This window comes from Nansenia antarctica, assembly GCF_963989245.1.
Source record: "Nansenia antarctica genome assembly, chromosome: 9".
Classification (NCBI taxonomy): domain Eukaryota; kingdom Metazoa; phylum Chordata; class Actinopteri; order Argentiniformes; family Microstomatidae; genus Nansenia; species Nansenia antarctica.
The window spans coordinates 12,383,718-12,409,760 of NC_137679.1; the positions used below are offsets into that span (position 1 = coordinate 12,383,718).

The 26,043-nt window shown below is 46.8% G+C and overlaps 1 pseudogene across 1 annotated transcript in view; it reads right to left on the bottom strand.

The window, feature by feature from the left end:
• Positions 1-24,707, bottom strand: part of LOC308165338 (putative ATP-dependent RNA helicase TDRD12) — a 96,846-nt pseudogene extending 72,139 nt beyond the window's left edge. Inside the window, exons 1-14 of the transcript in view lie at positions 24,642-24,707; positions 24,143-24,296; positions 23,591-23,702; positions 22,871-23,062; positions 21,135-21,263; positions 20,355-20,502; positions 20,044-20,183; positions 9,827-10,023; positions 9,561-9,642; positions 9,210-9,391; positions 8,603-8,810; positions 8,049-8,141; positions 7,769-7,935; positions 7,374-7,545 (exon numbers count right to left, since the gene is read on the bottom strand). The product of the transcript in view is annotated as a putative ATP-dependent RNA helicase TDRD12 (transcript). The remainder of the gene's footprint in view (positions 1-7,373; positions 7,546-7,768; positions 7,936-8,048; positions 8,142-8,602; positions 8,811-9,209; positions 9,392-9,560; positions 9,643-9,826; positions 10,024-20,043; positions 20,184-20,354; positions 20,503-21,134; positions 21,264-22,870; positions 23,063-23,590; positions 23,703-24,142; positions 24,297-24,641) is intronic.
• Positions 24,708-26,043: the final 1,336 nt, after the last annotated feature.

Here is a 26,043-nt window from a genome sequence, read left to right on the forward strand (position 1 = left end):
CTTTAAACTTAATGACGTTTATTTGCCTGTATTTTAATTAGATGCAATGCATTGGTCCAACATTAAAATTGATGCAACAAAAAAAAAAGACTGTATCAAGCATATCAGGCAGCTGTCTTGCTTTAAGAATTGTACATAACTGAAATTCAATTCAAAGTTTGATTATGTCATTTCATTACAACACAAAAACATAAAGGCATGGAATGATGGAATGGAGGAATGTATGATAAAATCATTTTGTTCATAGTAACGTTAGCTGACATTCTTGACATTTTGACACTTGACTGACTTAATTATTATTCTTACTTATTAACATTGACAAACATATTTACAATTAGCATTTTATAAAGTAGAACTGTAATGTGTACTTTCTCAGTCAGTGCTAAGTGCAGTCATCTTATGCAGCATCACTTTTCACATCAAAACAAAAGTAAAACTAATGTGTACTTTCTCATATTATTAACATTGACAAACATATTTACAAGTATAGTATTTTATAAAGTAGAACTGTAATGTGTACTTGTGTCTCAGTCAGTGCTAAGTGCAGTCATCTTATGCAGCATTACTTTTCACATCGAAACAGTCATGTTACTCACTCAAGTCAGTGTGATGGTTGTGACTGGATACTGTCTACAAGTGCTTTGTAGTTTGGCTCATAGCTACTGACTGCCAGTCTGAGACAGTCTGTGAGGTGTCTGTCAGTAAGGCGGCTCCTGTACTTTGATTTGATTATTTTCATCTGTGAAAATGACATTTCACAGAGATATGTGGATCCAAAGTAGGCACTCACTCTTAGTGCACATGCAGTGAGAAGAGGAAACTTCTCTCTGCTGACAAGTCCCCAAAAGTCACTGTCCCTTGACCTGGCTTTCAGCTCTATGCAGGGCTTAAAGTGGGAAAAAATCCTGTGCCTGAAACTTTTTCTTGGGGAGGGGGGTCACAGTTTGAGATATTGGGAGAGCGGGTACAGAAGACAGCTTCTTGTCTCAATGTTTAAATGCATTAATACTATTTAATAGTCAATACAACATATATGTCTCAATGTTAAAATGCATTAATACTGTTTTATACTCAATACAAAATAAAATAATATATTTAGATGTCTTTAAAAGAACAAACTGATTAAATCACTTAAGGCCAAACTGATTGCATCACTTATTAAGCCACTATCACTATAACAATACAGAATAACATATATACATGTCTTTAAAAGAACAAACTGATTACTTATTAAGCCACTATCACTATAACAATACAGAATAAAATATATACATGTCTTTAAAAGAACAAACTGATTACTTAAGCCACTATCACTTATATTCTCCTTCTTTTTGGGTCATAAACAAAGCCCTGCAATTTCTCCGAGACACTCCTTTTCAAGGCATTAAGTGTTCCAGGGGAGACAGAGGACGCTTTGAGTGGTGCAGTGGAGGCAGTGGGTGGTGCAGTGGAGGGTTTGAGTGCTTTGGGTGGTCCAGTGAAGGCTTTAGGTGGTGCAGTGGAGGATTTTAGTGCTTTGGGTGGTCCAAAGAAAGCTTTAGGTGGTGCAGTGGAGGATTTGAGTGCTTTGGGTGGTCCAGTGAAGGCTTTGGGAGGTCCAGTGGAGGCAGTGAAGGCTTTGGGAGGTCCAGTGGAGGCAGTGGAGGCTTTGGGAGGTCCAGTGGAGGCTTTGGGAGGTCCAGTGAAGGCTTTGGGAGGTCCAGTGGAGGCAGTGAAGGCTTTGGGTGGTCCAGTGGAGGCTTTGGGAGGTCCAGTGGAGGCAGTGAAGGCTTTGGGTGGTCCAGTGGAGGCAGTGAAGGCTTTGGGTGGTCCAGTGGAGGCAGTGAAGGCTTTGGGTGGTCCAGTGGAGGCAGTGAAGGCTTTGGGTGGTCCAGTGGAGGCAGTGAAGGCTTTGGGTGGTCCAGTGGAGGCAGTGTGTGGTGCAGTGGAGGCTTTGGGTTGTGCAGCCATATTCCTGGCCTGGTGCACTAGTTTGTTTACTCTCACTGAAGCCAGAACCCTTGCTGCATCTGTCAGCTTTCTCTTCTTTAGTGCCTCTTCCCTCTCTTTCTTCTTATTCAGGTGCAGCTGATATGTTTGATATGACGCCAGGCAGGACCTCCTCAATGGCGGGTCTATCATCATCGTTGAGGCTGTCCACTCCCTTGCTTTAATTGCAGATTTGACAATTGCAAGACTCTCGTAAGTCTCCACATTCATTGAGCATCTGTCTGCTTCAAGGATGTCATCCATGAGATTGAAGGATCCCTCAACCAGGGGGCCAGTGAAGATGCTGAGAAGGGCTTTGACCAGCTTACCCAGAGTAGGAAATTTCGCATCTCTCAGGATTCCACTCCACCAGTCTACTCCATCAAGTCGACTTTCTTCCTCAATGTAACTCTGGCCACGAGCTACCAGGTCCACATCTATTTGGTATGCCCGTACCTCTTCATCTAGTTGACCAATCTCCTCTGGTTCAACTACAGTACATTAGGCAAGGCCTTGCCTAATGTGATGAAAGCCCCACAGACAGATTCATCTTGAATCAAAGAAGGAGTCAAAGCCGAGAGTGCAGTGATGATGTGGTTGTCGAGAGGAAGCTTTTTAAGAAGGAAATCTGCTGCCTTCATATAACCTTCTCTGAGAGAGCTGTAGAGATTGTTAACCCATATCTTCCCCTCGACACGAGCCTTGTTCAGTGCAGAGTAGCAATGTGTGCCGACAAACAGCCTTTTGTCAGACAGTTGCAAGTCTCGACTCTGGACATCAACTTTGACTAGCCTCTTTGCACTCAGTGGGATGGCGGAGGGCATCATGAAATTGGACAGCAGTTCTCTGACCAGGGCCACCATCTCCACATGCAGCAAGTGCACCAGGGGTTTCTCATGCTGCAGTTATTTCAGAAATCCCTGAAAGGTTGGAAGGACACCTGCAAACAAAGTACAAAATATCAGAATCAGAATCAGAATGACTTTATTCGCCAAGTAGGTTTTCACATACAAGGAATTTGCTATGGTTGTTGGTGCATACAGACAACATAAGAATAATAATAATAAGAAGAAGAATTAAAAAGCAATTACATGACAGAACATTTAAATATATTCACTACCAATCAAAAGGTTTGACACATATAATATGTTACACTAGCAGTCATTGTTACTCTGTTCTTGTTGGATTGAGAGGAATAAAACATCAGTCAGGGTTGTGCGCTCATGTACAGCTATTGCCACTCGAGTTAGCCTACTTGTAATATACCTCTGAACATGTCAATCAAGGCTGTCAACCTATCAAACTCCAAGAAGAGCACAGAGATCCGTGCCTTCCGGTTCTGATTCTCTGCTGTTCTCATTCGGGACGCTGACGCTTGTTCTTGTTGAAGAACATCTACTCTGGCCCTTTCCTCAAATGTTAGTGCATGCCTTTCAAACACTTGGTTAAGAAGCCATCTGCAGTACACACAAACACACACACACACACACACACACACACACACACACACGGATTTTGTTTCATTGTGGATTACAGATTAAAACTCAACCTGTTAACTCAAATAAATTGTCAATGTCAATGGCCTTGGATAGGCTATAGTTAAAAACCAGGAAAATAGGCCGAAACTGAAAACGTATTCTCCGGTAAGGAAATTGCAATGCTCATGTTGATGCTCATGTTACATACTAATTTAACTAATTCATGAATTTTATATTACATTTTTAGCAAATGATTATCTTTTTATTTTAGCAATTGATTATCCGAAATCTAGTCTCTACACCATTAACTACAGATTAACACAAGCAATACAGTACAAATCATTAACAGTGAACTGTTCATTTAACACTAACATAATTTGCATTACCTGTATTTATGCTCTTCATTTGGATCCAACACATGATGGTAGTAGTGCAACACTAGTACATCCATAAGTTCATGTAACCTGTTGCACACCTATGAGGGGTGGAAGTAATACACATTAATTAATATTAAAATCTTTTTTATGAATAGCCTACATTTTTGTTGCTTTCACCCCTCATTATACACACCTCCAGGATCTGTAGAAAGCGGTTGCCGATGGGCCTGATTAAGCTCTTGGCTGGTTGATGAAGAAGAGACCGGAACTCTGCAAAGATCTCCTTCTGTTTTGAGGACTTTTCTATATCATAATAGATGTCATTGCAGAATCCTTCCACCTCAGAGGTAAATGGGCTCATCATGGCCTTGGCGGCATTGTTCACCATGTGAACTGTATCTCCACATATGTCGAGCAGGTTAGGGTTCTCCTTCCTTGCTTGTGTCTCCAGTCCAGTCTTCTTTCCTCTCATCACTGCACAGTTGTCAAGCAGAATACTGATGACTAGTGACCAGTCAAGACCATTGGACTCCAGGATATCTTTGAGCTCCTGCATGAGGGCTGAGGAGTTGGCGATGTTTACTTTCCTGCTCGCTAGGTGTTGTGTTGTTACCTTGGCCAGATCATCATCAAAAAAACGAACAAGGACATTGAGGATTTTGTCCATGTTAAGATTTGTAGCTTCGTCGATATTCATTGAAAATGTAGCTTTTTTTAGCTTTTCACATAGCCGTTTTTGGGCAAGGCCATGTGTGTTTAAATAGCTGGCGTGCTGGTTGGAAATGGACAGCTTTGTCAGTGCATTTTTATCTTGTGATAGCGTCTTACACAAATCGACGAGTGGCTGAGCCACTGTGAAAGACAGATCATGTTCGGCTATAAACGCACACACTCGGATCTTTTGCTCGCAAACACGGTCGGTCATTGAAGATGAAGTGGTACCTGTAGCCGTCGCTCCCGGCAAGGTTGTTGTGTGAGCGAGTGCTCGAACCGATGCTTGGTGACCGGGATCTGAGGCGTGTCGAGCGATCACCTTCTTCCCACTGCTGCCGTAGAGGAGTCTCTTCGAGCACGGCGTACAGAAACAAGCACCCGGCTCCCTCAGTTTGAGGCACCACGTCCCATAAGGCTTCCCGTCACCACTACTCTCCTCTATCCATGCCCAGCGCCATTTATTTCTTACTCCTCGTTCTAATATAGCTGTGTCTTCGCCAGTTTTGAGAAACTTGGCTTCCATTTTAATAGACTAAAGTTAGCGAGATAGCGGGCTGCTAAAAGCGAACGTCTCTACAAGCTCACATTACACTCATTCAAACTTATTAAGGCCCGCCCCAATACTCTGCCTCCGATTGGCTAGAAGTCGTTGGTTGGCTTGAGCAATGTGATACCATTGGTAGGCGGAACTGTCTCTTTGCTGAAGATGACTCTTTAAATTACGATGTAAACCAATAGCGTGTGATATATATATATATATTTATTTATTTTTAATTCCCCCGCGCCGGAAATCCGGCACTGTGCCGGAGTACTTTAAGCCCTGGCTCTATGTCATTTTGTAAATCAACCATCTCCATGTCAACTCCACTTGGCAAAGTAAATACTTGCTGGAATTTGGCTGCTACCTGCTCTATATCAATGGGCACAAATGGGTTTGAGACAAATGCAGCAATATCTCCCATGACATCTAACTCACCAAAACGCCGATTGAACTCTGTTGCCAGTTTGTCCAGGGGAGCACAGTACTGCTCAGGGTGAAAAGCATCATTGTCTTCCAAGGCCTGTGCCATTTTCTCCAGGTTGGGAAAGTGTGTCAGCCTCCCATTCTTTAGGTGTGTGTGGTCCAAACACCGAGCTTGGCCTTGAACCCATTTACTGCGCTTATCATGTGGGGAAGGTGTCGGTCTTTTCCCTGCAGCTCGTAGTTGAGTGCGTTCAGTTTTGCGGTTATGTCTGTCAGGAACCCCAGGTCCAGTAGCCACGCATCGTCTGCCAGTTCCTTGTGCTCCTCGTTCCTTGTAAGTAAGTAGGCCTAAGTAAGTAAAGCTTTATTTATATAGCACCTTTCATACAAGAAATGCAGCTCAAAGTGCTTTACAACAGGAATAAGAACATAAAGTGAATAAAAACATATATAAAAACATATACATGCATAGAATGAATATAAAAGCAGGGGGAAACAGTAAAAAGAAAAGGTAAAGATCTGACTTTCCACACCAATTTAAGTCCTTTGCCTATGAAAATATTTACTACCACTTGTCTTGTCGACAGGAACGTCTTGATCTCGGGCAGCAAGTCGACAAATCGCTGCAGCACTTTGCCGCGACTCAACCACCGCACATCAGCATGGAGAAGCAGGTCTCCGTAAGCAGCGTCGAGCTCGTCCAATAACGCTTTGAATAAGCGGTGCTGAAGCGCTTTCGCTCGAATCGAGTTGACTAGTTTCACCACCAGTGTCATTACATGGGAAAAGTCCAACACCTTACCAGCCAAGGCCTGCTGATGGATCACACAGTGATAATTGACGAAGGAGAGAAAATCAGGGTCATTACGACACAGTCCAATAAATCCATTGCCCATTGCTGGGGCCCCGTCAGTAGTAATCGCCACTAGTTTATGAATGGGTATGTCATTTTCACTGACATATTTTTTGAACTCATTGTAAATATCCACACCCCTCGTTTTCTCCTTTAAGTGCAAAAGAGTGAAGAAATCCTCCTTTGTTGTAGAATCCTGGAAAACCATTTTGACAAATGTTTTTTTTGCGAGTCACATAGCAGTACTATTCTCTTATCTGATTGGTCACTTTCATGCAGCATTTGCGACACAACAGTTTGCTAGAGAGAGAGAGAGAGAGAGAGAGAGAGGTATCTTTGTGTATTATTATATATATTTTTTTTTAATGTTTTATTTATCAATCAAAGATCTACAGGGAAAGTCTCAAAGATCTACCAGTCGATCGCGATCGACGGGTTGGTGACCACTACTGTAGTGTATGTTGCTGGTACGATAATTTTCAGGTGGGCCCGTATGGCTGCTCTAACCCATTAACATGGGCTGTATGGCTGCTCCAACCCATTAACATGGGCTGTATGGCTGCTCCAACCCATTAACATGGGCTGTATGGCTGCTCCAACCCATTAACATGGCCGCCGAGGTTGACGCAGCCAGTGAAATCTAGCCCTTAGTGTCAGTTTTTGAAGCCCCTTCTCTCTGGGCAAGAAGAAGAAACAAACCTCAGTGTTTCAGTGGCGTTTTTCAGGTTGGCTATGTTCCACTGTTGCATCTTTGGTTGTGTTGCGACAGGTACTGGGGCCTCGCATGGCTCTGGGGAAGCCAGGACCTCTGTCAGGACCTGGGCTGGGTCTGTCAGGACCTGGGTGGGTGGGTTTGTCAGGACCTGGGTGGGTGGGTTTGTCAGGACCTGGGTGGGTGGGTCTGTCAGGACCTGGGGTGGGTCTGTCAGGACTTGGGGTGGGTCTGTCAGGACCTGGGGTGGGTCTGTTAGGGCCTGGGGTAGGTCTGTCAGGGCCTGGGTGGGTGGGTCTGTCAGGACCTGGGGTGGGTCTGTTAGGGCCTGGGGTAGGTCTGTCAGGGCCTGGGTGGGTGGGTCTGTCAGGACCTCCTGGTGACAGTGCAGGCTCTCCATGGCTGCTCTCATCCGGTGGGCCAGGGTCTCCTCGGCAGCCTGCATCCTGTCCTCCAGAGTCACCTCAGAGCCCTCCGGCCTTACATGACACACACACACACACACACACACACACACACACACACACACACTATTAATGGGGAGCCAGTGAAGTGCTCTCAGCAACTATTGGGGAACTAGGTTGAGATTGAGAACGACAAATCTCTCTATCATATAGAAACGAAAATGCCACGGGTCCCCTGACGTGTTAGGAGGTCATTAGGATGTCTGGTGTGTGTGGTGCTGGAAGCCTCATCGCTCACCCCAGGCTGTGAGTGACCTCCCCAGCGCCGGCGGGCACAGCCCCCCGGCAGAGCTCCTTCAGCAGGTCTAGGTGGTGCAGGTTGCTGGTGCCCGTGTTCAGGATCTCGGCGTGGACGTTGATCTCGTTAATGGACATCTTCAGGCCAGGCAGACGGGTGGTTCTCACCTACAGACATGCCACACAAGGGTTAGGCCAGGAGTTCAGTTGACTTTAAAATGAAGTAGAGATAACTCTGGGTTATCAAGTTGCTATAGTGCTAAGTGTAATGTAAAGCCTACCATGGGATCAACAAAGACTGTGTTTCCCAGACACAGAACGACCTTGGCTTGGTGATGCAGGCCTTTGATCTTCTGACTGATGGCTCTCGTGACCTGCTCAAAGGAGAGATGGTGAGCCCAGAGCGGGTAAGTTACACCCTTGGAATGTCATTGTATGATGTTCTTCTACAGCAGGGGTAGCCAACACGGTGCCCGCGGGCACCTGGTCGACCACAAGGCCAACGCTGGAGAATATAAAGATTTTTGCGCGACTGTGCAGGCGCAATGCCAGAGAGTTTTTGCAGGGTGAGATGTCTGCAGATGAAAGTAAGCAAGTTGAAAATATAGTTAGCAAATATAATTGCGGACTGTTCTGACAGAGAACGTTGGTTCAAATTGGTCGTTATTATTGTGACTAGAAAGTGTCTGATTATAGTTCCATGGTGTGAATAGTGTCAAAGAACTAGCAAGCTAACTAGCTAGTCTGCTCAGTCTGCTCATCTCATTTGACATCTCTGTCTCTTTTGTACATAGATTTGTGAATCGTGATACTCGAGTCCTGTGACTGTACTGACCTTGGGGTTCCAGTCCACCTCAGCGTCGATGGGCTTGGCCCGGCACACAACTATCTCCACGGCCTGGGGAGGCAGGCTGTGGAACTGAGCAGGCAGCTGCAGCAGCTGGTGGACCTTGGTCTCCTGCTCGCGCCCCTCGTCCAGGAACGCCACCGTCACGCTGGAGAACAGACACCCGGCCGCCTCTGGCACCGAGGTCACCCGCACTCTGACAGAGATGAACGTCAGAGCGGGGAGACGGTTAAGTCTCTCAGAGGAGCCGCCTCAAAAAAACACACTCAAACGGGACTTCTCTCTAATGTCACCCGATTGTTGACATTGAGAACATGATGAGATGCCATGGAGTCGCGTTTTGGCTCTCCATTGTTGTTACTGTTTATATATATATATATTTATTTGTGTAATGCTGCCTACATGCTGTTATTCATGTCTAATCTGAACCAGCTCACCCGATCACCCCAATCGATAATGTGTATTGTCTATGTTCATGTCTAAAAAATCAATAAAAAGAATTAAGAAAGAAAGAAAGACATTGAGAACATTGTTGTTTCATAGCTGAAATGTTGTATTCATGTTGTGTTTGGTGGGGGGGGGGGGGGTTCCTGACCTATGATAGGCTTCTTCCTCTTGTACTCCATAGAGGCCTCCCTCTAGCACCTCCTTGGCACACAGCTTCTCCTTGGCGTAGTGAGAGACCATCTCTGCAGCCAGGCTCTCGTAACAGTCGTCTTTGTTGCTCACAATGCGGCCATAATAGAGGGAAGCGGTCTTGATGTGCAAGGGCAAAACCTTGGATGACAAACAGGTAAAAAGGGAACTATTGAGTGAGTGTACATACACAGATAGGCATGTTACAGTTAGAGGTTCATCTCATTGTGGAAGATAGACAAGCACCCACTACCACCCATATAATATACTCATTTGGACCATAGTCAAAAAATCATAAACTTTGATTCACCACTATAGTTCCTGAGTCTTGATGAAGTGGGCGGTCCTGCTTGGGGCTGATGCTGTGTCGATAAGGACAAACACTACTGTCCCTGCAACAGAAAGAAAGTCATTAAGCATTACAGAATTCAGTTCCACTTCACCTTTCTTCAGACGCATACCTACGAGCAAAATAGCCGAATCCAGGGTTCAGCTAATTACTGTTGCATGTTAGCAGATCATTAATGTCAAATCAAGTACATTTTAGGTAAATCCGTCCGTATTCTAAACATTGACTTGCAGAAGCCGAAGCTCTTGAGGTAGCTGCAGAAGGGCCTGTCAGTCTTCTGCTCCTCCTTGGCCTGCAGGACCCCCTGGGCGAAGTGGAGCAGCTCGGGAGGCAGCGATGCCATCAGGACCGCGATGACGTGACAGGCGTTCCTCTCAGACAGCAGCAGGACTGACTTCAGGGGGTGGGATGCACCCTTCTTGTCCTGTTGAAGAAAAAAAAAAAAAAGCATGTTTTCCTTGGGGAAAAAACTTTATTCTTGATTTCTATGCCCCTGGTTATGGAACGTCGCGATGGAATAGGATATGCTGGCTCGACTATTTGCATGAGCGCACGAAATCCTCTACCCTCGACAAAACTGAGCGGCAGAATATCTGTTTCGATTAATTTGCAGATGGCCATCGTTACTTTCTCTTCTCGTTGTGCATCACACCTCCCGCGTATTAGATGAGACGTGATGGAGGGCTGAGAAGGTAGCGAAGGAGCAATCAGGGTCGGATGTACTGTTTGCAGGTGGTATTTCATCGGGGTCGTCGTCGTGTTGTATTTATATGTCACTGCGCAGTGTTTGCAATGAGCGGCGTAACTTGCATCATGCCGTACTGCGTTGCGAAATTCAATGCGAAGGCAAATGCAAAGTTAATTTCTCACACATAACGTGGACAAACTAATTTCCACTCAATTTATTAATGATTATCGAGCAAAATATTTTGTGATCGACCAAGATCCGTATCAATCAATTATTGATCGTCAATCATTGATACCCACCCCAGGTGTAGTGCTGAGGCACAAATGTGTACATTTCAAGCCTGCAAACTGCAACACTTTAAATCAGGGGTGCTCACACTTTTTAGGCTTGTGAGCTACTTTTCAAATTACCAGCTCAACAAGATCTACCAACCAAATAAAACATTTTGCCATTGCTGCGAACACAAAAATGTACTGTAATAATAACAAATTAAGGCCACGCTACACTGTTTCAAAATCAAAGAAGAGATTTATTAAACTATATAACAAATATTCACACTGGTAGTCCATTAACATTAACATTAACTCAGGAGCTCTGAGTGGTTTACACCAGACTGGCCAGTGCCAAGCCAGGTGCCATCGACGTCTCCGGGCGGCGGAGTGTGTGTGTGTCTGTCTGTCTGTGTGTGTGTGTGTGTGTGTGTGTGTGTCTGTCTGTCTGTGTGTGCATGTGTGTGTGCTTGTGTCTGTCTGTGTCTGTCTGTGTGTGTGTGTGTGTGTGTGTGTGTGTGCTTGTCTGTGTGTGTGTTGTGAGGCGGCGCGGGGCTGAGTGATGCCCTCTCCTGTGTGGTCCAGACGGGAGGCGTCCCCGGCTACTTTTCAAAAAAAAAAAAAATCAATGCTGTGTGATCTACCCTCACTACCTTCGCGATCGACCGGTCGATCGCGATCGACGTAATGAGCACCCCTGCTTTAAATGAATGTGCAATAACACTATGTGCAATATGACAACCCTAGTCGTTTTATCTGTATAGTATAGTGGATAGTGTACATAGTGTTATGCACACCTTGAAACTGGAAAAGCCAAATGTGGTGGAACCCCAGAGAAACAGAGACAGAGGCCAGGAGAATATATAATGATTTATTATGGATTATATAAACAAAGAAATAGGCCCTACACTAACTAGTGGAAAAATAAACATAATGTGTGATGCAGGCGATAGTTATGGGGTGTGTAATTATACTATGTGTGTGTGCGTGTATGAGGTCAAGGGTGTTGTATTATGTGCTGCGATACTACCCTAGTGAGCAAAGTCCGAGATCCTTTTCGGGCCAGGGAGAGTGATCCATGAGAGAGTAGTCCAGAGGGGAGTCCAGGGGTCGAGCCAGGGAGGGAAATCCAGATGAGAGTAGTCAGAGGGGGTCCATACAGAAAGTTATGTCCAAGCGTTGGATCTCCGTCTGTAGCAGGGTTAAGTAGGCGGCTGTCCAGGTGGTGATTGGGACAGCTGGGCTGAAACGTAATAGCCCACACCTGCTGCAAACAGAGCCAGAGATCCGGCCCACTCAATCCGGCCGGGAGGGGGCGCCAGAACGAGGCTCACGGGGGCGTGTCGGATTAGGAGGCACAACAGTACCCCCTTCCTCAGGGGAGGCACCGGACGACGGACCCAGGGCCCCGGGGTTGGCTCGGTAGAAATCCTCCAATAAGGACGGGTCGGCGAGATAGGACGCAGGCACCCAAGTCCGGTCCTCGGGCCCGTAGCCAACCCAGTCCACTAGGTATTGAAACCCGCGACCCCGGCGGCGGACCTCCAGTAGTTTGTTTACCGTCCATACCGGGTCCCCATCATCCAGGACACGGGGCGGCGGAGGAGCCGGGCTGGGGGAAGACAAAGGGCTGGCGGCCACAGGTTTAAGCTGGGAGACATGGAACACCGGGTGAATTTTGAGGGAGGGAGGAAGGGTCAAACGTACCGCCGTGGGGTTGACGATACGGTCCACGGGATAGGGACCAACGTACCGGGGGTTGAGTTTCCGGGTGGAGGTTTGGGAGGTCTGGAGGGGCAGGTCCCGGGCCAACAGCCAAACCCTCTGACCTGGCTGGTAGTCAGGGGCCGGCACCCTCCGCCGGTTCGCGCTCCGCCGGGCGCGCTCGGTGGCGCGGAGCAACGCCGCCCTGGCGGTCCTCCACACGTTGCGACACCGGCGGAGATGGGCCCTGGTGGTTGGGACCGCCACCTCCAGCTCCTGTTGGGGAAACAGAGGGGGTTGGTAACCCAGGGAACATTCGAATGGGGACATACCAGTGGCGGCGCTCTCCATAGTGTTGAGGGAGTACTCCACCCACGGCAGGTATTTCGCCCAGGAGGAGGGATTGTGGGCGGAGACACATCGGAGAGCGGCTTCCAGAGCCTGGTTGGCCCGCTCGGCCTGCCCATTGGACTGAGGGTGGTACCCGGAGGTGAGACTGGTGGTGGCCCCAATGCCTCTGCAGAAGGCCCGCCAGACCTTGGAGACGAACTGGGGGCCCCGGTCAGAAACCACATCCGAGGGGATCCCGTGGAGGCGTACGACGTGGAGAGTTAGGAGGTCCGCCGTCTCGGCCGCTGTGGGCAGTTTCGGGAGGGGAACGAAGTGGACCGCCTTGGAGAACCGGTCCACGATGGTGAGAATGGTGTCGCACCCCTGGGAGACAGGGAGCCCAGTAACAAAGTCCACGGCGATGTGCGACCACGGTCGGCTGGGCACCGGGAGAGGCTGCAGGAGACCCGCAGGAGGCCGATGGGAGGCCTTACTACGGGCGCACACCGTACAGGCGGCCACAAACTCCCTGGTGTCCCCCCTGAGATTGGGCCACCAGAACCTCCTCCCGATGAATGCCGCCGTCCGCCGCTCGCCGGGGTGGCAAGCGAAGCAGCTGGAGTGGCCCCACTCCAACACCCTGGCTCGGACAGCTGTAGGCACAAACAAACGGTTAGGGGGTCCGGTCCTAGGGTCTGGTTCGGCCCGCTGAGCCTGTCTCACCAAAGCCTCGACGGGCCAGGTCACGAACCCCACCACCCGGGACGGGGACAGGATGGTATCTCGCCCCTCAGCGACACCCGAATCCGCCTTGGGGAACTGGCGGGAGAGAGCATCAGCTTTGACGTTCTTGGAGCCGGGACGGTAGGTAAGGGTGAAGTCGAAACGACTAAAAAAAAGAGCCCAGCGGGCTTGTCGAGAGTTGAGCCTCTTGGCGGACCCAAGGTAAGTGAGGTTCCTATGGTCAGACCACACCAGGAACGGTAGTTTGGCTCCCTCCAGCCAGTGTCTCCACTCCCTCAGGGCCTCGTGAACCGCCAGCAGCTCCTTGTTGCCCACGTCGTAATTTTGGGCCGCGGGTTCGTAGCGCCGAGAGAAGTAGGCGCAAGGGTGTATCTTCTGGTCCTCCCCCGACCGTTGAGAGAGGACCCCCCCGATCCCCGTGTCCGAAGCATCTACCTCTACGATGAACTGTCTCTCGGGGTCGGGGTGGATCAGCACTGGCGCGGAGGAGAACAGGTGTTTTAGTGTGCCGAAAGCGGTCTCAGCAGCGGCGGTCCAGCAGAAGGGCCGTGAGGTGGAGGTAAGCGCAGTGAGCGGCGCTGCGACCTGGCTGAACCCTTTAATGAACCGCCTCACAAATCCCGCGAACCCCAGGAAGCGTCTAAGTTGGGTCCGGTCCGTGGGCTGAGGCCACTCCACAACGGCCTTGACCTTGGCAGGGTCCGCCCGCATCTGTCCGTCCTCCACCACATTACCCAGGTAGGTGACCGAGCTGGTGTGGAAAACGCACTTCTCCCCCTTCACGAATAAGCGGTTCTCCAGGAGCCTCTGCAGGACTAGCCGGACGTGCTGGTGGTGCTCCTCCACGGACCGAGAAAAAATAAGAATGTCGTCAAGGTACACAACAACAAAAATGTTTAACATGTCCCGAAGGACATCGTTGACCAGGGCCTGGAAAATAGCAGGGGCATTAGATAGACCAAAAGGCATGACGCGGTATTCAAAATGGCCGAGGTGGGTGTTAAACCCGGTCTTCCACTCGTCCCCCTCCCTGATGCGGACTAGATGGTAGGCGTTACGTAGGTCCAGCTTGGTGAATACCTTGGCATGGGTGAGGGGTTCGAAGGTGGAGCTAATGAGGGGAAGGGGATAACGGTTCTTTACAGAAATGTCATTCAGAGCCCGAAAATCAATGCAAGGTCTGAGCCCACCGTCCTTCTTGGATACGAAGAAGAATCCAGCCGCGAGGGGAGAGGAGGAGGGCTGGATGATACCAGAGTTGATGGACTCCGTAATGTAGTTACGCATCGCCTCCTTTTCAGGGAGTGAGAGGCTGTAAAGTCTACCTTTAGGAAGGGTGGCACCAGGCAGGAGGTCTATAGGACAGTCATATGGGCGATGGGGTGGAAGGGAGAGTGCCTCGTCCTTGCTGAACACCTGGGCTAGGTCGTGGTAGATGTGAGGAACCCCGGTGAGGTCAGGCGGAGTGATCTTAGACTTGGGGTCGCTAGAGGGAGACAGGGCGGAGCGAAGGCAGGAGGCGTAACACGTACCTCTCCAGCCTAGGATCTGGCCCGAAGCCCAGGAGATGTGAGGTTCATGTCTCTCGAGCCAGGGTCTACCCAGCACCAGGGGAGACGTGGGGATCTGAAGGACAAAGAACCGGATCTCCTCGGTATGATTCCCAGAGATCGTAAGAGATATAAGCCCAGTGGTGTGGGTGATAGTTCCTAGGGAACGGCCATCAATGGCCCTAGGCATGATGGGGCGGTCTAGAAGGACTAGGGGGATGCCCGCCTGGTGGACTAAGTTTTCATCGATTAGACAACCATCAGCCCCGGAGTCGATGAGGGCGCTGACAGACAGGGTGTCCTTCCCCCAGGTGAGAGTGGCAGGGAATAGGCGACTGGGGGTGACCTGGGGCTGAGAGAGAGAGGTGTTGCTCACCAGTATGCCCCCTACTGGTGAGCTGGGTCTTTTGGCCGGACAGGACACGCCCGGATGATGTGCCCCTCCTTGCCGCAGTACAGGCACTGCTTGTTGAGAAGCCTCCGTTCTCGCTCCTCTCGCGAGAGCCGAGAGCGGCCGATCTCCATGGGCTCCCCAGCCCCGGAAGTAGCCACGAGAGGAGGCAGCATGGGCAGAGAAGGGGGCGGGGTCGTTCCGGCGCGATCGGTAGTGGGGCGCGTGACAGCTCGCTGGACGCGGTCGGTGCGTCGTACCTGGAGGCGTGCATCCATCCTAAGGGCCAGGGTAATCAGCTCATTAAGGGTGCCGGGATCGTCGCGCACCAACAGGTCCTTGATGGAATCATGTAACCCCTTGTGGAAAAGGCTGAGGAGGGCTCCGTCATTCCAGCCTGTCTCCGTGGCTAGAGTACGGAACTCGACCATGTACTCGGCTACAGAGCGGGAACCCTGGGAGATGGCTAACAAGCGGCTGGTTACATCCTGCCCGTCCTGGGGGTGGTCGAACACGAACCGGAACTCCGCTTTAAACAGGGGGTAATCCGTGGAGTATCTTGAACTGCTCCCGACAGCGGCTATGGCCCATTTGAGCGCTTTGTCAGCGAGTAGAGACATGATAAACGCTACCTTGGCCCCGTCGGAGGAGTACTTGGAAGGCTGGTGCGTAAATACTAATTCGCACTGGGTCAGAAAACCCCGACAACAATCAAAGTCACCATGGAATGGAGCGGGGCTGACTAACCTGGGTTCCCAGTGAGCGACAGGAGGATAGAGCGAAACGGGGTTCACAGGATCGACCGGGGGATTAGTCATCTGCCCAGATATGGAACTCGTGTCAGGGGGTGGTCTGCTGCCAGCGGCGATAAGGTCCAGAGAACGCTGGATGGAGGCGAGAGACCCGGACAGGGCGTCCATCTTCGTCTCGAGACTATTTACAGCCCCGACGGTGGCACGGGTGGTATTCTCCAGTACGGCTATCTGGCCTTGGACCGTGGGGAAGGCCTTCTGGAGCTCGGCCTGCAGACTGGTAAGTTGCGTAGCATGGCTATTTACCTCTCTGCGTAAATCTACGACTAATGGGAGAACCCCAATACCCGGGGAACCACCCTTGTTCTCTGGAGTTCCACCTTGGCTCATAATGGCTTGGACATACTGTTATGCACACCTTGAAACTGGAAAAGCCAAATGTGGTGGAACCCCAGAGAAACAGAGACAGAGGCCAGGAGAATATATAATGATTTATTATGGATTATATAAACAAAGAAATAGGCCCTACACTAACTAGTGGAAAAATAAACATAATGTGTGATGCAGGCGATAGTTATGGGGTGTGTAATTATACTATGTGTGTGTGCGTGTATGAGGTCAAGGGTGTTGTATTATGTGCTGCGATACTACCCTAGTGAGCAAAGTCCGAGATCCTTTTCGGGCCAGGGAGAGTGATCCATGAGAGAGTAGTCCAGAGGGGAGTCCAGGGGTCGAGCCAGGGAGGGAAATCCAGATGAGAGTAGTCAGAGGGGGTCCATACAGAAAGTTATGTCCAAGCGTTGGATCTCCGTCTGTAGCAGGGTTAAGTAGGCGGCTGTCCAGGTGGTGATTGGGACAGCTGGGCTGAAACGTAATAGCCCACACCTGCTGCAAACAGAGCCAGAGATCCGGCCCACTCAATCCGGCCGGGAGGGGGCGCCAGAACGAGGCTCACGGGGGCGTGTCGGATTAGGAGGCACAACACATAGCCTTTATTTATGTAAACCAGCTCATATCCCTTCTTGTTTTTTTTTCTTCTTTCGTAGCACCAGGGGAGCCACCCCTCCCAAATTTCGTTGTTTGGTACCTGTACTAAAGCAATGACAATAAAGACCATTCATTCATTGATTAATTAATTAATTAATTAATTCATTCATTCATTCATAGTAGACGTGCTTTCGAGAGCTCCTCTCCGTTCTGCCCTTATCTATGATAGGCCGTATCAACACGATCAAGATGGTATCGCCCCCTAGATTTTTTCTATTTATTTCAGAATCTCCCAATCTTCCTCACTTCAGCATTTTTGAAGAAGTTGGACTCTATTATCTTTCCATTTGTTTGGGGATATAAAGCTCATCGCATATCGAAAGCACATCTGCAAAAGTCAAAAACTGAGGGAGGATTAGGCCTTCCTGTATTTCGTAACTATTTCTGGGCAGCCAACGCTAGGGCTTTGTCCCACTCAGGGTTTCCGTTAGAAAAATTTGGTGCCGGTCAACGTGTCCGGGAAGATTTCAATTTGTCGGACAAACGGGAAAAATTCCGGTCATCATATTAGAATATAATATAGGTGTTTGTCGCGGTGATTAGCTGTTGTGTAGCCTATATAGGCCATTTAATGTCCATTTCTCATCCGATACGATTAGATCGCGAACTATATAATAATATAGGTGTAAGAGCCAAATATGGTCCTGTCATATGTGTGGTAATTCACTGTGTGGGCATGGGGTGGCGCTGTCACAATACCTGAGGCAGGTCTTTATAAGGTAGTACAATTGTTGTTATCGTCAGGTGTTGACCCCGGAAGGGCAAATAGGTTTGAACGCAATGGCGCTGAGTTTGTTGTTGTTATCGTTTTTATACCAGTGATTAAGCCAAATGGAATGTGGCACATTCGTAACGCAATAAAGGTTTTTTGTGCAGCAAACCAATGACTACGGATCGTGTATAACCAACAGAACACATCAAACTAGAACGCACGGCGCGTCAACCAGAGTCCGCGGGTTAGCATCTCAGTAGCACAGTATTAGACTGTGCTCCTTTAACAATAGGCTTTCATGATTCGCATGCGCTATAGCATAATATGTCCAGGGCTGCACGCGCGCCACACTGGGCAGCCTAGTCACCTTTGCTACTTTGAATTACGACTGTAGGCTACTTTAAGATGTTTATTTCAATTGCATTAATGGGATTTGAGTATGTAATTGGTAATTTTAAGTATGCCTAGTTTAGCTTTTGATGGCTATTTGAATGGACTGCATCGATCGATCAATGAACGGACATTACGTTAACTGAAGTGTGTTAAATAGTTTCACGACAGTAATGTAAGTTTTTTATATTCTCTTTCCAGTTTTACCCTTTTTATCAATAAAACTACGTAATTTCTATAACCACGTCTCGCTGATTGGGAAGGCATTAAGTCTAGCTGCCTGTCAAATCATACTTTCTCGGACTCGGGAGTATGAGAATGGGGAGGATGTATCGGGGGGGGATACACACCCGTGGACTATTTCACCTTAGTGGCACAAATTAAACTCTAACACTATAGATAGACTAAAATGATGGACACCGACTGAATAACTGAGTGGGGGAAGACAGGTCTCAAATGTGAAACAATTATAACATTTAATACATAAAGATAAAACATACACAAATATATAACATTGATATCCCTAAACTCAAATGTAGTGTGGTATTGTCAACCTAATCTAATCAATCCTAATCTAATGGTACCAGTAGCCCAGGTTGTCGATAGTAGCGCACTACTCCCGTAGTACTTCTCCCGACTCAGGGCTGGAACGGGCACGGCAGGCTCAATCAATGAACGGGGTTGAGATGGCCGCTAGCGTCCTTTACTAGCCGCATCTCACGGCCCTCGGTGGTCATTCACTGTGCTCTAGCACATCCAAAACACGCAGAACAATAACCTTGACTCCGGTCACTGCAGTGGTTTTATTTAGTCTAGATCAAACTAAATTACGGTAACTGACTAAACTACGGTACTCGCGCCGTTGAGAGACAGGGTTGCCAGATGGGGCGGGTTACCGCCGAATGGGCTACTGTGTTTAGCGGTTATTTTCACCGGACAATATGACCGAAGAGGTTTAAATATGTCTGACTTCAACAGATTTTATCGGACAAAGACCGGTAATTACCGGTTAACGGAAACCCTGGTCCCACTGGCAATGGGGTTTCCCAGGTGAGGCACATCTGTATCCACTGACCATCTGAGGGAAGCCTGGTCCTTCATATCGAGGTGACTGACGACCAATCAATTAATGTCAGGTACAAATTGATCCAATTTAAAGTCATCCATAGACTCCACTATTCAAAGACATTGCACTGAATTTATCCATCGGTTTCTCCACTGTGTGACAGATGCAAAAATGCAGATGGGTCTCTAGCGCATCTTTTCTGGCTCGGTCCTCATTTGCAAAAATTCTGGTGGTTTCCAGGGTCTATGGAAGGGACATTCCCCCTGATCCTGAACTGGCACTATTAGGATGTTCAGAGACTGCTTCCAACTATACGCCTGAGGAACGGTCGGAATTAATGACTGGTATTGTTGCTGCTAAGAAAATTTTATTGGATTGGAAATCACCTCCACCTTCCTGCTTCCAGAAATGGCTCAACGGATTAATCAGTATCATGCAGATGGAGAGAATACGCTTCTACAACTCTAAAGTTCCCAATAAATATTTGAACATATGGGGTCCAATTATTGACTATCTCAAAGTTTATTCAAATGTTTGATTATATCCTGTAGTGAAGCAAGCCTGTACACTTTTTTATTTTTACTTTTTAATTTGACTCTTTACTTGTAATACCTGACAATGTTGCATTTTGGGAATTGCTTTGAACCAAATCATACTAGACATGTATGCCTGGCAGTTTGTTGTTTGTTAGTTCGTTTGTTTGTTTGTCTTGTGTATAAAACTGAAAAATAAAATTAAAATAAAAGACCTGTGAACTCAGTATGCTTGTGAAAGGAGTGGAGGGTAGCTGGTCTGTCCTACCTTGTCAGAGAGGTTCTGGAAGTTGTCAGACATGCAGAACAAACGGCTGCCAAACAGTTTAGGGGAGCTTGGGAAGCCGTAATGCACGACACACGTAGCATCCCTGATCCCCAGGGCCTTCAGACACTCATTGGTGGTGACTGGAATACAGGAATACAGGGGGAATACAGACTGGAATACAGGGCAAATACAGACTGGAATACAGGAATACAGGGAATACAGGGGAAATACAGGGAGATGTTTTTTGAAAGTTATCAATAATATGAAATTGACAAGATTTAAATGTCAAATAATTAATTTATTTAATTTACCCAGAATGACATGAGTGCCAAGTCCAATGTCCTTCCTCCACTGCTCAATCACAAAGTCAAACTGGTATGTTAAACCCTCATGAGCTTTCAGGGAGAATGCTAAACCCTCATGAGCTTTCAGGGAGAATGCAGATGTGCTGGTCACACCCTGAATGACAGATACAAGGAGGGAAGATCAAATAGATGTAGTTAAAAACATGTATTACTGTTTGGTGACAGTGTTATGTAGGAGAAATTGTCCAATAGAGTTATTCTGTGATATTGTTATCATGTTATACTACAGTTGTATGAGTCGAGAAATGTGTTGACCAAATGTGACAATATGAAAAATCCAATAAAATACAGATTATATATATATATAAATAAATAAAATGTATTAATTAATGACCAATTATTATTTATTTATTTATTATACTTCTACAGTACTTTTTCTCCAAGATAGTGATTTATATTTTGCATGACAAGATTTTACAAAGGTTAAGTTTACAAAGGTAAATGCTAAACTAAAATGGCACAAACTAATTGTTACAATATTCAGGAGACGTGTAGACATCGGCACAGTGAGCAGACATACGAAATGGCATAACAATCACTGGTCAAATGGCTGAAAAAAATGCCTTTTCAATGGTAGGCATAACAAAGCCATAATAACTAGGCAACTGGTGATACATCAATAACAACAATGGTCTTTTGGTTCTTCCACTACCCCTGCAATAGACAGTCTCTCAATATAAGGTTGCAAAAATGAAAAAACCCTCTTCACACAGGAGAGTGTTGTACCTTAAAGACATGCTCGACCTCCTCTGCAGAGTTAGCGATAATGAGGGTCTTCTGGACCACCTCAGGGTTGAAGTCTAACGAACCAAGCAGCACTGAGATCTTTGTGCATTCCAGACACAACAGGATCATCTGTGGGGAGAAAGATGAGAGGGAAACATAATCTCAAGTGATTGAAGACTGTAAGATTTAACCAGGAATAGCAGATTTTTGGGGGGATCTGTACACCAATTGATTATGCCAAATAAAGTCTGTTTATGACAACACTAGGACACATGGGGTTTGATAGTTGTACCCAACTGTCTTGAGGAGACCCTCTACCCCCATAACCCTTTGATACCAGGACCCAGTTTGCCTTGCATGAAATGAAACTGTGATTAGGACTTCCCAAGGGATAACATGTCTGTCTTTTTTGTACAGATATAGGCAGTTAATACCCACATGTGTTTTAATTCAGCCTTTGAGCCACAAAAATATTATTTTACATGAAAGCCTAAGCATAAATGTGTGATTTATAGTCCTTAACACCCGATGTTGCGCATAGGCAACATTAGCATTTCAAGTGGTTATACCTTTGACAAAACATTTAAATAATCAAAAATGTATACGGGCAACTCTATGAGCATTTTGCATCCATTGAATTTCAGAAACGCACTCTTTTGTGTTTACAGACTTGCGATGTCCACCATTTTTCAGAGAAAACTTGATGTAATCATAACATTCGGCCACAAAAAGGTGGTAGAACATTTTATTAGGATCTCTTGCTCAAGAAAATAATTTACTTTTGGGAATTGATCGTGTACAGACATGTCATCAAGTGTTTAAAATAGGGCTGTCAATGTTAACGTGTTAACACTCCCGATTAACCCGTAAACTTTAGAAAAATGTAACGCAAATTAATCATACTTCATATTACCAAATTCTACTAATATGCGTAGCATCGATCCCGCTACCTCACGCATGCTAAGCGAGCGCTCTACCATTCCTATCACAAGGCCAAAGTGATCTCAAGAGCAAAAGGTATACTTTAACCTGTGTCCTTCTTAGTTTATGTAGGAGCTATAAAAGTATACTGTATTCTGTGATAGCAATTCGAGAATGAAAATAACAGTGATGGGTTTGAAGAAAAAAACTGTCTGAAAGCAAGACATTTGTCAGACTTCTTCTAGTCTTCGGAGACTACTTCTCCGCTTGCTGAAGTACTAAAAGTCGGAACAGCGCCACAAAACGAACTAGTGGTCGAAGACATAAGAGTTTTAGAGTAACTCTTCCCGACTCCGGAGGTCCCTGGTTCGAGAACGGGCGGGAACAACGTTTTTTCCTTTCACCTTTGAGGCGGAGCAGTTACTTACGATAGGGCTTGAGTCAACCGACTAGAATTCAGGCGAGAACAGACGGGTGCAGTCTGAGGTTGGCAGTTAAGTGCAATTCTGACTGCATAGCTTGAGACTCTTTTACTCTGCAAATTTAAGAGATTCTAATCTTATTTAGAAATCATCAAAACTAAGAAATGTTATAATAAAGTAAAACAAATAACAGATTCCTCTAACCAGTATGCCATGCAGTTGTTTTTGTTTTATGCTTTATCTCCCCTCAAAAATACAAGTAAATACTAGTATTTTAAACATGTGATTAATCACAGCCTATTATTGTGATTAACTTGATTAAAATGTTTAATCGATTGACAGCATTAGTTTAAAGACATGGTTGCCTATTGCGACCTCAAAGGTTAAGCTGACCTGGTGCACGTTGCCGTAAAGTGCTGCCTCCTCGGTCACTGTGATGATGATGCAGGGGTTGATCATGTGGTCTGCCAGGAGCCCCACCATCTGGCTGCTCCAGCGTTTGCCCACGGCGATGATCTGCCTGGGGCAGGAAGCCCGCTCGCTTCTGTCGGTCACCTTCTGGAAGTGCTGCAGAATGGTGGCCATCTGAGAAGGAACAATGCAGTCAGAGAACACTCATGGGGAGATGGTGTTGGCAAGGCTAGTTTACTTGTACAGCACATTTCAACAGGGGCAATTCCAAGAACTTTTCATATAGCATTAAAAAATACAGAAGAAGGAAAATAAATAGATACACATTTAACAATATAATAAGACAATGAATAAAAATATATAGATAAAAGTGTTATTACTGCAACTGTAATCAAGCACTGCTTTTTGGTTATCTGGTATTGCCTTCAGACATTTTGAACCTGCTGGTTATTTTAGGCTTCAGTCATAAGCATAAAATGCCCTTCAAAAGGTACATAGAACATAATTTAATTAATTATTATGTTAATTGTAGTTATTGATCAATAGGAAAAATATATCATATATAATGATTACGTTTTTGGGGCATATCGCCCAGCCCTAGTTGACAGACAGTCCTCCACTGCATCAGGCGGTTGTTCCTCTTTAACTTAGTGAACTCCATTCTAAACATCATAAAATCATGTCTCTCTCTCTCTCTCTGACCTCGTCTGGGGCCTGTGAGTAGAGCAGATCCACCTCGTCCAGCACCAAGTGACACAGCCGTGGAAGGCCATCACACGCACCAGGCTGAAGGGAGTGGTCACAACCATCTGGCCTGGAGACAGAAGGGTTAGGGAATGAGGGAATGACATTCAAATATCCAACAATATACTATACAGTCAATTGTTGGAATTAGGTATTTTTGCTCTAGACCCAGGGTGCCCAATCTTTTTTGAACCAAGATCTACTTTTCAAGTAGCCACACACACACACACACACACACACACACACACTTCCCAGTCTGCATAGTAAACGCACAGGGGTTAATTGCCTTGCCACATGCAAGCGCCCTCCTGACCTTCCTATTGCAAGCCGGCCTCTCTAACCTCTAGGCTACCTCTCTAACCTCTAGGCTACCGGCCTCTCTAACCTCTAGGCTACCGTCACCCCCACCGCCGCCCCCCCCCAATGTTGTAATTCAACCCCCCCCCCAAAACAATTTCTTTGACTTCAACTAGAGCAAGTCTAATAGAGCTCCCGAGACAGTAGGCTTACAGTTCTTCTGGATCTTGATCGTCTTGGCTTCGTCCTTCCCTAGTCCCACCAGTGCAATCATGGGGTGAAGGGACTGGGCAGTCTGGCATTCCTCCAGCCGGTCAAACACAGTCTGGGCCTTCTCCCACCCCGGGCACAGGATCACTGCTATGGGCTGGGGGGGGGACGACGACGACGACGACGACGACGACGACGACACACCAGACGACAACAACAACAACAACAACACATGGGTATCTTCACTCACCACTTGATCGTTTTACTATGGATTTGTAGTAGTCCAGAAAACCACATCTAAAAATCTGCCTTCTGATAGCATGGAAAGTACTGGAGTTGGAACAATATTGTTCTATTGTACATATTTTAGCTAGTTTTAGGCTAGTCTGTTAATAACACAGACACTCCTACATTGACACTATGGAGACAGGCTTGAGCTTCCATCCTCCAGTCTGGTGTGTGTGTGTGTGTGTGTCTGTGCGTGTGTGTGTGCTGGGCTCACCCCGGTGTGTGAGGAGAGGGTGCTGTAGCCTGAGGACAGCTGCATGTGAGCCAGTAACGGGGGGAGGTAGGTTTAAATGCACACCATTTAGGAAGTGCATTGTCCTGCTGTTAATTTTTTATTAATTAATTTTAATTTTGTCATTTAGCAGACGCTTTTATCCAAAACGACTTACAATTACGAATTACAGGGACATTCCCCCTGGAGTAACTGAGGGCTAAGTGCCTTACCCAAGGGCACACTAGTAGTGGTGTGGCTTCAGGCGGGATTTGAACTCACAACCTTCCGATCCCAAGTCCAACTCACTATCCACTAGACCAGTGGTTCCCAACCTTTTTTGTCTTGTGTACCCCTTGAGCTGTTTTGCCATGCCAGAAGTACCCCCTCACTCATGCGTGTTGATTATTTCCAAAAATGTTCAATTAAACACTAACTTGCAAATATAACATTTATTATACAACAGTTAGTTCCGACCAAGTCATTTGATTGGACAAGAGGCATTCCATGAGTGCCGATATACAGTATAACAGCACTGGGACTTTTAACTATATGTACCGGTACTGTATCTGTCCACCGCACATGTGTTCTATTACAGTTTTTTCCAATTGCTAACACAATAAAATGACATGCATAGCACAATTATTTAAACTGACACACAGAGCGAAACCTCTTCTCAAGTCTCCAAAACTCTAAACACATTTTCTGCTTTACACACATTTTGCTATTCAAAATGGCACTTTTTAAATGCACTAAACACGGTTCTCTTTCTAAGACACAACAATCTGACATAAAGTCACATGTTTGCCATTTCAAAACACTGCCATTCAAAATTAGACTACATGAGCTAATTGGCCAATACATGTGCCACCTGGCCAAACACCTCAATGTTTAATTCATTCATCACACACACACACACACACACACTGCCACGAGACAGCCAGCAAACGTCTGTGTGAAGCAGTAGCTGCTCATGCTCTGACCCGCTGCCATGACAAAGAGTTTGAAACAGTCTGTGGTTCATTGGCCGGGACTGAATGAAGTTAATCACCTTAACTGCGTCATCCATAACTGCACTTAACTCGGGGCTCATCTTTTTGCTGGTGAGTGCCTCCCGTTGAATAATACAGTATATCCACTTAATTTCGGGGTTCACCTTCATCACACGCCCAAGCAGCCCACGCACCTTACCTGTCATTGCTGCCGCTCCATCAGTACAGATGTGACTGCAGCATTTCCACGATCGTTGTCTTTGAAGAAGCTGTCAATAATAAAAAACATTTCCTCGCCAGTTGTCTTTCCTGGCAGCGTCTTGCAAAACAAGATCATTTATGTCCGACTCTTCTTTATAACGCACAAAAGCCAGCAGCTGAGCCTCCCCACTAACGTCGGTCATTTCATCTAA